General features: G+C 48.5%; 1 protein-coding gene across 5 annotated transcripts in view; it reads left to right on the top strand.

The window, feature by feature from the left end:
* The first annotated feature begins 5,480 nt into the window (after positions 1-5,480).
* c5h18orf21 (chromosome 5 C18orf21 homolog) overlaps positions 5,481-9,688 on the top strand; it is a 76,102-nt gene continuing 71,894 nt past the window's right edge. For 2 of the 5 annotated variants that reach the window (XM_038797072.1, XM_038797073.1), the window contains exon 1: positions 5,983-6,074. The gene's annotated coding sequence lies outside the window, so the exon portion shown is untranslated. Of the gene's footprint in view, positions 5,593-5,956; positions 6,075-9,688 lie in introns of those variants that run through there. The other 3 variants (XM_038797068.1, XM_038797074.1, XM_038797066.1) reach the window with 3 other exon arrangements.

Here is a 9,688-nt window from a genome sequence, read left to right as displayed (position 1 = left end):
GCACCCGGAGGAAACCCACGCAGACATGGCAGACTCCGCACAGACAATGACCCAACAGGGAATCGAACCTGGGACCCTGGCACTGTGAAGCCACAGTGCTATCCACTTGTGCTACCATGCTGCCCAAATTTCTACTGTGCTGCAAGAATACCAAATTTCAAAGGGAAAAGCAATTTAAACTGCATGAGAAAAGGGTCCTAATTGGTTGGTTAGCAAGTCAACTCTGGTGGTGATGTTGCCATGGAGAAAAGGAAAACGGAGCAGGTCTAGGATTGCACCTTCTTTGAATTAATCAGATGTATCTACAGACAATATAATAATAATAGAATAGAAGTATACAGACAACACCCCAATGTGTTCTCCAGTGATTGATTACAAAGGACAGCATGTCTTTTTACAGCACACAACTTTATTGTGCAATCCTGCTAACTCCAGCGCTCTAAATTGTATTGAGTCATGATTTCAATAATAAATTAAACAAAATATGTATACAGTATCACCATTTCTTGTCTGAACATATGATGATTTCTTCCACTCGTTTCTAGTTTGTTTTACTTCCCAATGCAGCCGGAGACGAGAAAATATGTTGGCAGCTTCATTCATTCATCAGATTTTTAAATGTTACATTCGGCTCTGGTTTTTTAAGACTGGCAGAAATAATATTGTGCTAAATCATAATATAATTGGCTGGGGGCTCAGGCTGCCATATCTTGCAAGGTGAATTTTTATGGAAGCAGAAATATGCCTTTAGCCTATTGAGATAGTTGTACATTGTTATATTATGGCTCATTTATATCTGAATCCCATCTATTTGGCTTGATTCTGTAACCCTTAATACCCTTTGCCAACAAAAATCTATCAATTTCTGTTTTGGAATTGTGGATTGGCCTAGCCTCGAGCTTTCTGGTGGAGAAAGTTCCAGATTTCCACTGGCCCTTGTAATGGAATGTTTGTTGACATCAGCCTGAAATAACCGGGCGGGATTCTCCATCAGCTAGACGCCAGAATCGGGAAACTCGATTGGGCGGAGAATCGGTTCCAACGCCAAAATTGTGGCGGGTGCTGGTTTCACGCCAAATCGCAACTCTCCGTTGCGTCAACATTGGCGTGAATGCATTCCAGAACGCACGTACATTAAATGCCGTTGGCATATCATTTGTGTGCCTGACCCGGTATTCTCTGCAGCCTCTGTGATTCTCCGCCTCCACTGGGCCGAATTCCCGATGATGAGGTTCACTTGTTCTTTTAAAAATCGTGAAGTTGGTGCCGTGGTTGATGAGGAAGAGAGAGGAGGTAGGACACAGGCGCAACCGTGGGCTCGTGGGCTGGAAATTGGCGGAAGGGGGGGGGGGTGACAGGGGAGCAGGCCAAATGAACGGGGTGACTCCACCCGGGATTGGGGCAGTATCCAGGCATGGGCTGCCATTGCTGCAGCCTGCAAGGTAGTCATTTTGCTGTGTACCTCACTGACCACCTACCTTGGCCCCTGGTTCTGCAGAGTGCGCCGGTGGTATGGGTGCTCCCACCAGGGCCGGCCCAAGGTACTGGCAACTCGGGCAGTCGCACGGGGCGCCATGTGTTAGGGGGTGCCAGAGACTCGGGTCCCGCGCATGCGCAGTTGGGCCGGTGCCAACCAGCGCATGCGCGGTGGCCGCCCTCCCCAGGGCGGCCCCCTCCCTCCGTCCGCCCCTCCCCCTCCGGCCGCCCCCCCCCCCCCCCCCCCGCCCCGGCCCTGCCCCCCCCCCCTCGGCCTGGCCCCACCCCCGAAGGGCACTGAAGTTCAGCTTGCCCGGGGCGCCAGCAACCCTAGGGCCGGCACTGGCTCCCACCCCCCAACCAGCTGCTGCCTGCCGGCAGTGCATCAGGCGGTTCATCCAGGTTAACGCTCATTGTAGCCCCTACAGGTGAGGCACCGGATTAGGGCAGCAGAGCGCATTGCTGGCAAGGGCAGCACCACCTTGCAGAAGGGACAGGCGCCAGAGGCCTCCACGGTTACGGTCAACGACGGGGCCAGGGTGCGGGATTTGGGGGGGGGGGGGGAACGGAAACATGGGGAGCATGGTCCGCACTGCCAACTGGGATTGGGCACGGGGTTACACACCATGCTAACATCTCGGCCTTCCACCCCCTGCAGACAATGGATATTGGAATACAACCAGCAATGGTGGCTCATCCTTGTTGCCGCAGTCCAGGGGCATGTCCTGCGGCTGTACAAGCTGGCGCTTCCCGAGGAGGAGAAAGCTGCAGCAGTGGAACAGAAAGCAGCTGCTGAGGATGGTTCAGTTAGTCAGATTTTTGATTGGCGATGAAGGCCAGGGGTTATGGTGGGCAGTCCGAAAAATGGAGTTTGGCCACAATCAGATCAGCCATGATGTTACTGAATGGCAGAGTAAATTCAATGACTACTCTGCCTGTTTCTCAGGATTTTATGATTCTCACACAATCAGCCCTTTTGGTATTTAATCTCTCCTAACATTAATTTCCAACCTATCACAGATCTCTTTCCCCAATTGTTCCCTGCCTTTGTATTTAGTTAAACCCTGAGACCTATCGATTAATTTCCAATCCTCATGGGAGAGTTACTTGAAGGTATGTAAAAGTTGACAATGTCTAATATATCTCTTTTTAATACCTTTCTTCATGGGCCAGTTCACACTGAATTCAACTCTATGGAGTGTTTTATAACCTATAATTTTTAAAACCGAGTGTGAGGCAGGCATGATGGGCACCACTCCTTACTATTGCTCCCCATAAACATTTTTCATGAACCATAAAACGTTACATCAAAGGTTTCTATATCAAATGGGAGCAAGTTGTACTGTAGTAATTCCCTCTCCACCACAATCATAATTATAAGCCAGTATTTTAACATAACAACACTTTATTTGTATGTTATCCAACTAGCTTATTTATTTAATAATCTATATGTGCCCACTGGGCCATCTATCACTTGTTCTTAAGTTTTGCTTTCACTTAGTACTGACCTTTATTCTTCAATTCTGACATCTTTGTTGCAATCGCTATCGAACCAGTTTGTCATGCCGTGCGAGATCTAACGCGATCTCACAAGATGTCACAATGTGAATCACGTCCATTGTGGACAGGTTCACTTTTTGGCAAATCTACATTCCCACGATCTATCCAAGGTGAAGGTGCATGAGCTAATTCCCTCGCCTTGGAGATCTCGGGCGAGCGCCATTCAGTGCTGGTCCCCACAAACTAGGACCAGATGGAACGGCACTCCATGGGGGTTTTCCAGGGGATCAGCAGCCTCCAGGTGCTTGTCCTCTGGGCAGGGTGGCTGGCTGGCACTGCCGATACCACCTGGGCACCCTGGCAGTGACACCTGGGTGCCAGCCTGGCATTGCCAAAGTTCCCAGATGGCACTGCAAGCTGGAAGTGACACTACCAAACTGGTAGTGCCACGGTGTCAGACTAGCATTTTTCCCACTCTGCGGATCAGACCCAGTGATGGTGGGTACGGGGGTGCCTGAGGAACCCCTTATTGGTGAATTGGGGCTGGGGGGGGGGGGGGGAGAGGGTTCAGTCAGAGCGTAGCTCCTCAATGCAAGAAACGAGACTAAGTGCGGCCTCGGCCGTCTGCGCCCTGCTGAGGCTCTCAGTCTACCCAAATGGCCTTTCAATAGCTTTTTTGGTGTTTACCAAAATCCGCTTCCACAGCCACATTTCCTTCCTCAGCGACTGTCTCCATCTTCAACTCGCCCCACATGGATTTCAACTGAATCTCCATCCCTCATGTTTTGAATCCACCCAGGATTACAGGCCTCTACAGGATAGGTAACCCTCCTCGGATTGGAGCCAAACGTTTCTTGCCATGTTTTGAGATCCACACTCTGTGTCATGCATTGCTAGATGTATCCACTTGACCTCTCCAGCAGAACCAACTCACCCTCAAAATGGTCCTTTCCCCCATTTCCATTTTATTCTTTGTCTCATTCGATGTCTTTACAAGAAACATTTTCTCTTCCTTACTTAAGGAACGCAAGCTCAAACAACTCATCTATACCAACGCCCATTCAGGACCCTCCATGCCTTTCCATCCCTCTGACCCCATTCCTCCATCTGATCCCATCACTTGCCACGTATTCGACATACCTTCCAAAAGCGGCCCCTCTCTGATATTGAACATTCTGTATTCAGCAAATAAAGGGATGAAACAGTTATGTCCTCACCTCAATGAATTTCGGGCTTGGCAGGATGCTGAACTCTTCTTCTATTGCCTCAATTTCCATGTTCACTTTCTTGGACACGAGTCCTCCACCCATTCAATGGATCCTTTCACCAGCCTCCAATTTTATATCTCTACCCTGATTCTGTCATCTGGTCTGCTGTTGATCTTTTCATTTGAGAACTGTTGGGGCTACATTGGCTGTGTCAATTTCTCTGTCCCTCTCACTTCAACCTGTCTTCCTCTGATGCACTCCTTTCTCTTAAGTCCAACCTTGACCATTGTGATCAAACCTGTTGACAAGGGTGATGCCATTGTTATCTGGCATGCTGACCTGTACCTCACATAGGCTGCCTGAGCATCAACTGACTTTCTCCTACCTTCCCCACTGAATATCAAGCCATTGTTTCCAGGACTGTTACTGACATCATCACCTCTGGATATCTTCCCTCCACAGCTTCCCACCCTGGTCTCCAAGCCCGCAGACTTCTGCTACCTCATTTCCAAATTTCACAAACAGGACTGGTAGACCCATCGTGTTAGCCTGTTCCTGCCAAACAAATTAATTTCTTACTATCTTGACTCCATCCTCTCTCCCATGTCCAATCTCTTCTCACTGACATTCCGATTCCTCTGATGCCCTACATCTTATTAATTTCCATTTCACTGACCACATTGGGAGCAGCGAATACAGTGGACAAAATTGAAGGAGGTGCAAAGGAAACGCTGCTCTTGATTTTCTTTATTGCAGTATAGTTAAGTAGGTACCAGTGAATAAATTGTAAGAGACTTCAGGGACCAGTGGCCTCTATTAATATAGTCTAGTATTACAAGTTTCCTTTTGTTATTTTGAATATAAAGTGCGTGGGGGAGGGCGGGTGTCAGCTGTGGGTTGGTTTCTGAACCACCAAATTCGGGGTTCAAGTTCCACTCCCGAGGCAAAAGCACAAAAATCAAGGTTGCCACTCCAGCGCAGCTCCTTCATCAGGTGAGTCGGTGATTCGAAACAAACCCGTAGGACTTTAACCTGGTGTTGTAAGACTTCTTACTGTGCTAACCGCAGTTCAACACAGGCATCTCCACATTAAAGATCTGACTGTTATTGTCGAAGAGCAAGGCTATCCTGTGTCTTGGCCAACTTCTACTCATCAATCAACATCACCAAGCAGATTATCTGGTCATGATCACATTGCTAACCGTATCCCTAACGTTTGGAGAATAATAATGAGTGGAAGCAGAAAAATTGATCATGTGATGTTCCTTCTGCTTTTATTTCAGATTTCCAGCATCCGCTGCATTTTTCTTTTCTATGTAGACGAAAATGAATAACACTGAGGAGCGGCATTTCTTCAACCTGCTTCGGTGACAGAAGCTCGGGCGGGGGGAAGCCGGAATGGCAGCAGGTAGTCAACCCACTCCCGTCTGTGTGAAAGACATCACTGTCCCTCCCCGCTAGCGTCACCACGTTCCTCCACCCACCGTCACGCTCACCGCTAGCGTCACCACGTTCCACCGCCACGCACCCCGCTAGCGTCACCACGTTCCTCACCCCCGCCACCACGCCCCACCTGCGACCGTCACGACGTTCCTCCGCCCACCGTGGCGTTACCACCGTGCTAGCGTCACTACGTTCCTCAACCTATCACCATGTTCCTCCGTCTACCGCCACGCCCCCACGCGAGCGTCAACACTCCTCCATTGCCATGCGATCGCGCGCACCGCCACGCCAGCGTCACACGTTCCCGCGCGCCGTCACCACGCTCATTGCCGCTCCCCCCCCGCCGCCGCCGCCGCCCCACGCCCATGCCCTTGGCGCATCGCCACGTTCCCGCCCAGGAACTTTCTGAGCGACATCACCCACTTCTTTCCGGCAGCGGCCCTGAGGGTGAGTGTGGCGCGATCCTGACTCTTGAGGCAGCAAAGTTGCCTGTCGCGTTAAAGCTGGTTTTTGTAGGCCGCAATATGTGACCATAGTGACAGACGGAGTGTGGAGAGAGAGAGGGCTCGCACTCCAGGTGGGACATCCAGCAGTTTAGTTCAGTGGCAGATGTCCGCCCAGTCTGGGATGTTATGGAGCAGGACTCCAGTCACTGGGTGATTTCTTTTTCACCCTCCCAGTGACTGATCGCACTTTGTTGGATTTTCAGCAACCCCCCCCCCCCCGACATTATTTATCTGTTGCATCGCAGGCTGTAGCAACACTTGAGGTCTGAACCCAAACGTTTCTAGCTAAACCTGAATTGAACGATGCGGACCAGATTATTGATGAGCTGTTGATTGGCAGGATAGGGCAGTAATTGGAAGTTAGATATTTCTACGTAAATAGGTTGTAGTGAGGTAGTCACATTGTCTACAGATGCCAGTCTCATGGCTGCACTGGGACAGCTCTGGTGCACATGTTTTCAGCACATTCCAGTAGCTGGAATGTAGTGTGCTGAAGATATTTACAAACATTGTAGCCTAGTTTCTTTCAATGGTGGTGTTGTTTAATGTCAGTGGGAAATGGCCACTACCTCTTGACGTGTCACTTTTGTGGTATGAATGTTATCCAACACTTGTAAATTGAAACCTGGACGTGACCCGTTATAAGAACATAAGAACTAGGAGCAGGAGTATGCCATCTGGCCCCTCGAGCCTGCTCCGCCATTCAATGAGATCATGGCTGATCTTTTGTGGACTCAGCTCCACTTTCCGGCCCGAACACCATAACCCTTAATCCCTTTATTCTTCAAAAAAACTATCTATCTTTGCCTTAAAAACATGTAATGAAGGAGCCTCAACTGCTTCACTGGGCAAGGAATTCCATAGATTCACAACCCTTTGGGTGAAGAAGTTCCTCCTAAACTCAGTCCTAAATCTACTTCCCCTTATTTTGAGGCAATGTCCCCTAGTTCTGCTTTCACCCGCCAGTGGAAACAACCTGCCTGCATCTATCCTATCTATTCCCTTCATAATTTTAAATGTTTCTATAAGATCCCCCCTCATCCTTCTAAATTCCAACGAGTACAGTCCCAGTCTACTCAACCTCTCCTCATAATCCAACCCCTTCAGATCTGGGATTAACCTAGTGAATCTCCTCTGCACACCCTCCAGTGCCAGTACATCCTTTCTCAAGTAAGGAGACCAAAACTGAACACAATACTCCAGGTGTGGCCTCACTAACACCTTATACAATTGCAACATAACCTCCCTAGTCTTAAACTCCATCCCTCTAGCAATGAAGGACAAAATTCCATTTGCCTTCTTAATCACCTGTTGCACCTGTAAACCAACCTTCTGTGACTCATGCACTAGCACACCCAAGTCTCTCTTGGGTGGTACAGCCTGTTAATAGTTTATTTGGACCTTCTAAAAGCTCTCCCGCAAAATTATCAATGCTAAAATCTATACAACTCCAGGTAACGTGTGAAACTGAATATGAAATTGTAAGAATCGAAACATAGAGAGAAACATTGTTTTGGATTACAGTGGGTTGCCGAGTGGAATATCACAGGTTATTGCTGAGACCCTTATGGATCTTGTTATGGGCCAGGGTTTAGAGAACCCCAAAGTGTATCATGGAGTTCACCTGACCCACAACTTTTAAAAGATGAGCACAGCCCACTCTACAGGTGTGGTAGAGCAGAAATGGAAAATTATTTTTTAAAGCAAAACAATGTTTATTTTATACACACACATTAACCTTTTAAAAATATAGTGAACATTTTGGCATCCATTAATTCAAATACAACTCCCAAAGAATACAACACTAAGTAATCCTTAATAACTTCCCAAACAACATCCAGAAGACAGACGAAACACCATTTAACAGAAGCACACCAGGTTTACATTCACAACTGAGAACATTCATAATTCTAAATTCACCAAATGATCAAGAGATAGTTTTTTGATGGTAGAGAGAACAGACCTGCTTGGTCTGGCTTCAGCTCCAACACTGAAAACAAAACAAAAACATATCCTGCAGCAAACAGCCTAAAACGAAAGTAAAAAGCTGACAGGCAGCCCAGCTCCGCCCACTCTCTGACATCACTGCAGTAGTAAACACCCATTTCTTAAAGGTACTCTCACTACAGATATTTATATACACACCCATTTCTTACAGGTACTCTCACATGACAATCTCAGTAAACATAAGCAGCGAACGGGCAGTGAGTAACAAAAGCAATACGCCAATTGGGACAGAGGGCAATTTTCAAAAAAAGTCAAAGCTGAAGGCACTACATCTGCACGAAGCGTTCACAACAAATCAGGGAATAGATAGTACAGAGCAAACAAACCTATTAATTTTTTTAAAATGTATTTATTCAGTTTTTCAAAAGGTTTTACAGAACACTCCAAAAAGGAAAATAATACAAAGAGAAAAGGGCAACATGCCAACCAAACAGAACAACTTAACCCTCTGAACGATAAACAGTTTAACAAATGAACACCCAACTCAAAACAAAATAGGGCAAGCGCCCCTTTCAGAAAGGAAACTAAATTAGCCCCCCCCCCCCCCCCCCCCCCCAAACCGGGTTGCTGCTGTTGTTGACCTCCACCTAACGTTCCGCGAGAAAGTCAAGGAACGGTTGCCCCTGCAAGGACCCTCGCAAGGCAAACTTTATCTTCTCCAACCTTAGAACTCCTGCCATGTCATTGACCCAAACCTCCACACTTGGGGGCTTCGTGTCCCTCCACAATAACAAGAGCCTTCTCCGGGCTATCAAGGAGGCAAAGGCCAGAACTCCGGCCTCTTTTGACTACACTCCCGGATCCTCCAATACCCCAAATATCGCTATCCCCCAAATCGGTTTTACCCGAGTGTCCAAGACCTTGGACATGACCTTTGCAAAGCCCTTCCAGAACTCCGCAAGTGCCGGGCACGCTCAGAACATATCGGCGTGGTTTGCTGGGCTCCCCGAACACCTCACACATCTGTCCTCCACCCCAAAAAACTTACTCATCATCGCCCCTGTCATATGCGCCCTGTGTAACACTTTAAACTGGATCAGGCTGAGCCTGGCGCAAGATGAGGAGGAATTGACCCTGCCCAGGGCGTCAGCCCACAGGCCCTCATCCAGCTCCTCACCCAGCTCCTCCTCCCACTTGCCCTTCAGCTCCTCCACCGAGGCTTCCTCCACCTCCTGCAGCTCCAGGTATATCTCCGAGATCTTACCATCTCCGACCCACACACCCAAAATCATCCTGTCCTTCGGGCAGGCAGCATTAGAAATTCTCCTACCTGCTTCCTGACAAACGCCCGAACCTGCATGTACCTGAAGGCATTTCCCGGGGGTAACCCAAATTTCTCCTCCAGTTCCTTTAAGCTGGCAAAAGACCCGTCAATGAATAGATCCCCCAGCCTTCTTATTCCCACCTGGTGCCAGCTTCGGAACCCACCATCTATCCTGCCCGGGGCAGACTTATGATTATTCCGTATCGGGGACGAAACTGAGGCCCCCGTCTCCCCCCTGTGCCACCTCCATTGCCCCCAAATCTTCAGCGTCGCCGTCACCACCG

Source organism: Scyliorhinus canicula, chromosome 5 (genome assembly GCF_902713615.1).
Source record: "Scyliorhinus canicula chromosome 5, sScyCan1.1, whole genome shotgun sequence".
NCBI classification, from domain to species: domain Eukaryota; kingdom Metazoa; phylum Chordata; class Chondrichthyes; order Carcharhiniformes; family Scyliorhinidae; genus Scyliorhinus; species Scyliorhinus canicula.
The sequence above is the reverse complement of the archived record's forward strand: the minus strand, read 5'-3'. Positions and strand labels throughout refer to the sequence as shown.